Raw genomic sequence first — 7585 nt, 5'->3', positions numbered from 1 at the left:
CATTATCTGTTGTGTGGTCTGTAATGTTGTACAAGATGTCTTAGAAATCTGGTAGAACATTTGTGTTATACTTGCCAGAATTTCAATTGGCATCAGAGCAGACACCCTATGTCATTTTATTGTTTTTCAATTGATTATCTTGTTTCATTATCTGTTGTGTGGTCTGTAATGTTGTACAAGATGTCTTAGAAATCTGGTAGAACATTTGTGTTATACTTGCCAGAATTTCAATTGGCATCAGAGCAGACACCCTCTGTTCTACTATTGGGTGAGATATAGGGAGATAATTTTGGTATTATGGACAACAACAAGGAAGGAGGATCTGTTCATAGGCCACCAATCTTGGATGGTACTAACTATGACTATTGGAAAGCTCGCATGATAGCATACTTGAGATCCATTGACAACAAGACATGGAAATCCATTGTCAAAGGTTGGAAGCGTCCTGTGAAAAGTGACAAGGAGGGAACTTCAACAACTGAATTGAAGCTTGAGGAAGAATGGACCAAAGAAGAAGATGATGAAGCTTTAGCAAACTCAAAAGCACTGAATGTCATCTTCAACGGAGTGGACAAGAACATGTTCAGGTTGATTAATACCTGCACTGTGGCTAAGGATGCTTGGGAAATCCTCTGAGTAGCTCATGAAGGTACCACAAGAGTGAGAGTGTCACGACTTCAACTTCTCACCACTCAGTTTGAGAATCTGAAGATGAAGGAGGATGAAACTGGGTCAGAATTTCACATGAGGGTGCGAGACATGGAAAATGCATCATTTGCCCTTGGAGAACAAATGTCTGAGGAAAAGCTAGTCAGAAAAATTCTCAGATCTTTACCCAAGAGATTTGATATGAAGGTGACAGCAATTGAAGAAGCTCAGGATATTGGCAGCATAAAAGTAGATGAATTAATTGGTTCCTTACAGACCTTCGAGATGTCAGGGAATGAAAGGTCAGACAAGAAGAGTAAAAGTATAGCTTTTGTGTCAAATGTAACACCCTCTAAACCCCGCATAATAATATATCATAAATCAGAGTAAAATGCATAACACAGAGGGTGTCACACTTATTCTCCAGAAACATAAATCAAAACACGTGTCATGCTCATAATAAATATATAAATTTTCCAACTTTAATGTCGCAACATCATATGCATAGTACAGCGGATTTATTTCAACTCCAAAATTTAACATAAAGAGAGTTCATAGGTAACTCTTAACATCAAGGTACAAAACTAAACGTTTCCCGGTGTAACATAACAGAGCATGACTCCCCTAACTAAACCGTAAATGAAAGACTAGCTCCTCCAACTAACCCTCGCGAGAAGCTCCACTATCTTCGGTACCTGAGCGATGTCGCATAGAACATCATTCCAACAGAAGGGTGAGAACTCATATCATATGGATAAGCATAATAATAAATAATGTAAAAGCTTATCTATGCTCCACATAAATTACTCACATTCACTAACAAATAATAAATTATGTAATTTTAACGTAATTAATCAAGTTCACAGTTATGGCAAATACTCCATAAATTATAGCTCATTTAGAACATATATAATAGTCTCTAATTACCACCACATCAAATCTCTCCAAAAATATCACCATAACACATATGACTCAAGTGAGACCCGTGCAAATGTCTTTGGTACCAAAGTTGTTATCCTTAGCGGTATCACCGCGTCCACTCCAGACAGATAACCACCAATAAAGCCCTCGCTCTAGGCTTCAAAACCACTTCAGTTTTGGGACAAGTCACTAGCCTCCACGAGAACTAGCAAACATTGCCTCTTGACAACTATGCAGTGTATTGTGCAAAACTCAACTAACATATGCATATTCAGACCATCTCCAAGTCCTAATTATTTTAGCATATTCATCACCAGTTGCACAAAACACATATTACATGTTATCAATTATACAACTTGCAATCACAACAACTTAGCATCTCAAACATAACATCAATTCAGAAACAACATCATATAATGATTATTAAAAATAGATGTAAATTAAATATAATTCATATATAACAGGTTCTGCAACTATTTCCTAAAGACGTGATTTCTCTCTAAATTTTCCCAAAAACTCGCGACATGCTCATGCTCGCCATCTCGCGACATCTCACTGCACAACTCGCCATGTCGCGACATCTCACGACATCTCCCTACGCAACTCGCCATGTCGCTGAATAACTCGCCATGTCGCGACATCTCACGACATCTCCCTACGCAACTCGCCATGTCGCGACATCTTCCTGCGCAACTCGCCATGTGCGCACACCACACATCTAATGAACTATTAAACAGATGTAAATTATCAAATATACTCAGAAAAATATAATATTTTTATCATGGTTCCGTATACACGTTTTGTAAACATCTACAAATTTTTAAGTCAAAATTCGAAGTACAAAAATCAGGAAAAATCGTACACTAACCGTAGTTCGTAAGAAACTGGACAGCTTAACCTATACTCACTAAAATACACATAACTCGAGCTACAGACGTCGGAATGACGTGAAACCAGTGGCAAAAGTTTCGTAACAGAAAAACCTACAACTGTTATGAATACTACTTCTTCAAATTCGGCCATTAACATAGCACGAAAAAGGGTACAAGAGAACGTAAATTTCTGCGCATCATGCAAGCCTATCATCTACCCCCAAAATCATCTAAAAGCCAAACCCTAACTATTTCAATTTGGGAATTTTTGCAACCTAGGGTTCCTAAATCATGCTTTCTATCATTATCCACTATCATACCAGTCCATAAAACATAAATTCAAACCCTTACCTCTTGTAGATCAGTTCTAAGTTTTCTCCTCTTTTCTCCTCTCCTTCTCTGCTTTCACGTGTTTCTTGTTCTGCTTCTCTTCTAATCCTTATTTTTTTTTTCTTTTCTTTCTTTCTATTTCACTCCTAACCCTTAAATAGCCATACAATGGGCCCCACTCTCAATTACTCACACTAAACCCTAAAACCTTATTTATCTATATCACATAATCACTTAATTATCTAACAAAATCACTTAATTACCATATACCATAATACTAATTAAAATAAAATAATAAATAACCTAATAACAGAAAATGGGGTGTTACATCAAATGCTGAAGATGATGATGCAAGTGAGAAAGAGTCTGATGAAAATCCGTCTGAAGCAATAGTTATGCTTGGGAGAAAGTTCAACAAAATGATAAGGAGGTTTGAAAGAAGACCTAGACCAAATGTGCCAGACAAGCGGTCTGACATTGGAAAACACTCTGGTTTTGCTCGCAAAAACAAGGAAGAAGACAAATCCAACAAAAGCAAAGGAGTCTAGTGTCATGAATGCGAAGGATATGGGCATATCAAAGCAGAATGTGCAACTTATCTAAAGAAACTAGGAAAAGGAATGGTGGTAACTTGGTCTGATGATGATACAGAAGAGGAAGATGAACCACAAGTCATGGGTCTTACTGTGAAGTGAAACTCTGGATCAGAATCAAGTGATGGTGAAATATCTAAGGAGGAACTTGCTGAAACCTACAAACTTCTATTCAATAACTGGAAGGATGCTTGTGAAAAAGGAATAAAGTTGGAGGGAGTTGTCAAGAATCTGGAAATTGAGAAGCAGAATTTGCTGATCTTGAATGGCAGTCTTCAAGAAGAAGTCACTGTTCTGAAGTCAAAAATTGAAGTAAGATAAAATATATTCGTGTGTTGAATAAGGGAACTGATGTGTTTGATTTGATTTTAGAAACAAGAAAATTTGCAAAGGATATGACAAGCTTAGGCTATACTGAAGACCCCACATCAGAAGAAAATAAAAAGATTAGTAACAAGTTCATTCCTGCAGAGAAGAAGACTGAGTTCAAGATGCCAAACCGTATGTCCCAACATGCTGTTCAACAAGGATATCGGCAGATTCTTTATTCTTATCCTCCAACTCAGATAATGAGAAGTACAACCTGGAAATGTCATCACTGTGGTAAGCATGAGCATATAAGACCCTATTGTTACAAACTGTATGGAACACCTCAACACTGGAAAGCAACTCAGATGCACATTTCTGCTAATCCAAAGAGAAGAGAGTGGAAACCTAAGAACATTGTAACTGCACTTGTTTCCTACACCTCTCTAAGAGTATCCTCTAAGGAGGATTGGTACTTTGATAATGGATGTTACAGGCACATGACTGGTGTGAAGATGTACCTAGACAATATCAAACCACACTTAACCAGCTTTGTCACCTTTGGTGACGGTGCTAAAGGAAAGATCAAGGGATCTGGAAAGATTGTAAGTGGTGGTTCTCCAAATCTGAGTAATGTTTTTCTGGTAGAAGGCTTAACTACTAACCTGATTAGCATAAGTCAACTGTGTGACTTGGATCTGAATGTCTCCTTTAACAAAGCTGGCTGCACTGTTACTGATGAGAATGAGGAAGTTGTCATGACTGGAGTGAGATCCAAAGACAACTGCTACATGTGGTCTCCACAGAACAAGGCTATGTCTTCAGTATGCCTAATATCAAAGGAAGATGAAGCAAAGCTGTGGCATAAAAAATTAGGGCATCTAAACCCTACAAGCATGAAGAAGGTCATATCTAAAGAAGCCATCAGAGGTATTCCCAGACTGAAGGTTGAAGAAGACAAAGGGTGTGGAGAATGCCAAATTGGAAAGCAGACCAAGACTTCTCACAAGAAACTGACTCAGATTGGTACCACAAGATCTTTAAAACTGCTACACATGGACTTAATGGCACCAATGCACAAAGAAAGCTTTGGTGGAAAAAGGTATGTGTTTGTATGTGTTTATGATTTTTCAAGATTCACTTGGGTGAGCTTTCTTGCAGAAAAGTTAGAAACTTTTGAAGTATTCAGAGAACTAAGTCAGCAACTCAAGAGAGAGAAGGACTATGCAATTGTAAGAATCAGAAGTGATCATGGAAAGGAGTTTGAGAATGACAAATTCTCAGAATATTGTGGGAATGAAGGAATCAAGCATGAGTTCTCTGCTCCTATTACTCCACAACATAATGGCGTGGTTGAAAGAAAGAACAGAACACTGCAAGAATCTGCTAGAGTAATGCTTCATGCAAATTAAGTTCCTTATCATTTATGGGCTGAGGCTATAAACACTGCTTGCTATATTCACAACAGGGTAACTATACGTTCAGGAACTGATTCCACTTTATATGAGTTATGGAAGGGGAAGAAACCCACTGTTAAGTACTTTCATGTCTTTGGAAGTAGATGTTACATTTTAACTGATAGAGAACAGAGAAGGAAGTTTGATCCCAAGAGTGATGAAGGGATATTTCTGGGTTACTCAATAAATAGCAAGGCTTACAGGGTGTTCAATTCTCGCACAAAGACTATGATGGAGTCCATAAATGTTGTTGTGGATGACAGAGTAAACAATCTGGATGAAGTTAATACAGATGTAGATGATAATGTGTCTCAGATAGTTGATGAGAGACCAAATGACCGTGACATCCGGTCTGTGTAAGGCCCAAGTTTTTAAACTTATGCCAAGTAAATAGAATCCTATTCACGACTAGGGTTGATGTATCGTGAAGGGAAACCTGAACAAGAGTTTACCAAATGAAATAAATTTATGAAGGAGAAAGTTCAGGAAAAGTCAAAGGATTGCATCATGATCGATAAAAGTTATAGCACGATCGTTATACGCTTAAACCTAGGTCAGAAACCCTAGTATATAGCTAGTTTTCACTTATAGGCACGATGGAAGTTAATTCCAAAAAAATCTTCAGAGAAATGTTAGAACTTCTCTTTTTCCATATATCACAATCGTTTCGAGGCGAAACTCTAGGATCTACGAACGTCTGATTCCAATCATCGGAAGTTTGCCGAAACCGAAACCCTGGTATTTCAAAACCCTAGAACACCCGACTATGAGGACTTTTTCTATTCAGAGCTTCAAATGAAGATTCTACACGCGTACACCCATTTCTCTTGATGATTTCAATCTTTCTTCAGAAGGAAGTTTTCTATTCCGACAATCGATGCAAAAAGCAACTTATCGGGTAAAATAGCTTTACACCGACTTTGCATTAGTTACCAAAAATACAAGGAGACCTCATTTTAGTTTTGGAATTCTTTCGCCAAAACATATCTTAGAATTCATGGAGAATGAAGCCGGAAAAATCAGATTCGCGAAACTTTCATTTTACCGCGTTTTGCCAACCTCTATATATAGCAAGAAAGATGAGAAAATCACAAAAATCTTACCCATTTCTTCCCAAGAGGCCGCGAGTTTGCTAGAGGAGGGAGAAGAAGAGATTTTGTTCAATCCTTGCTTGATCGTTGATTAATCAGTTGCTGCTTCAAGGTTTCGAGGTATAGTCGCTAATCCTTACCTCTGATCGCTTTTTCCATAGCTTTTCTATAGACTTTTCTGAGCTGATAGTTTTGAGGTTTTTGCAAAACTATCCTGAATATTTCATTTTTGATTCTAAACATCTTCCTTACGTGCCCAAGATCACTTCTGCCGGATTAGATTTTCCGTAATGTCGCCGGATTTTCGTCGGAATCAATTTATGCCTTAAATACCCATTTTTGGAGTAAAGCTTCAACCTTTAGGCTGAAAACTATCGCCTTATCTTAGTGCTAGTAGGATTAGTTGTCATAAACGTCGTTGGTGGCGTCCCTGTCAAATTTGCTTTTTGGGATTTCAGTTTTGAAATTCTAAGTTAAAAATCATGACCAAAATACCCCTGCGATAGTTTTTGATCCGATAATTTTTCCGAGTTTAGAATACCCTTAGTTACGGCTAATGAAAGCATAGGAACCAAGTTTGATCGAAGTATGTATTAACTTGTCCTATAGGGGAGGAGGAGGAAAATTCCTTTTTCGAAAACTTGTCCTTTCGCGCTAGATTATCGTACCTCGGAGTATGTATTACTTCGTGTAACCTTAGTGAGTATCGATAGCTTAGTTTCCGATAGATTCTGATAGTATTCTGTGGTTTTACTTTAAAGGTGCTTTTGAGGAATTTCTTGAGGAGCAACGCTTTGCTTGTGAGGAAGAGTTCGAGGAATCAATACCCACGTGCAGTGTCTTCACCCAGCAGATTCACGAATGACTTCTCAGTAATTATGATTCTCCTTCCAGCAATGTGGGAGACCACCTGAGTGTCATCGCAGTCAGCGTGCTTCCAGAATTCCTTGACCAATTTGTCATACACCGGTCCTCGAAGCCTGTTGAAGTAATTTTCCCAGCCTTGAACACGGACTTCAGGACGAAGATCATACCCATTTGCAGCAAGATTGTCGAGGTCGAATCTCCATTCTGCCAGTACTTGAAGTTCTTCAGGAGCGTACACGCAGTGAACGGCACAGCCCCGTTCTGCAATCGGAATCATCTGCCCTTGAACTTGACCTTGATCAGGGGCTTCAGGACCCAATTGGCCTGTAGCTTGACCCACTATCATGTGAGGGAACCTGGTTGCTTCAGCGGCTTCAGTTCTGGTTTGTCTCACCATTGTTGGAGCGGTTGAAGGTTTTGGGGTTGAAGATGAAGTTGAAAGATGAATAGAGAGCGAGGGAGAGAGATCGTGGGTAAGCGATATTTGAAAAACTGAAGAG

The sequence above is a fragment of the Lotus japonicus genome, chromosome 5 (assembly GCF_012489685.1).
Source record: "Lotus japonicus ecotype B-129 chromosome 5, LjGifu_v1.2".
Taxonomy (NCBI): domain Eukaryota; kingdom Viridiplantae; phylum Streptophyta; class Magnoliopsida; order Fabales; family Fabaceae; genus Lotus; species Lotus japonicus.
The sequence above is the reverse complement of the archived record's forward strand: the minus strand, read 5'-3'. Positions refer to the sequence as shown.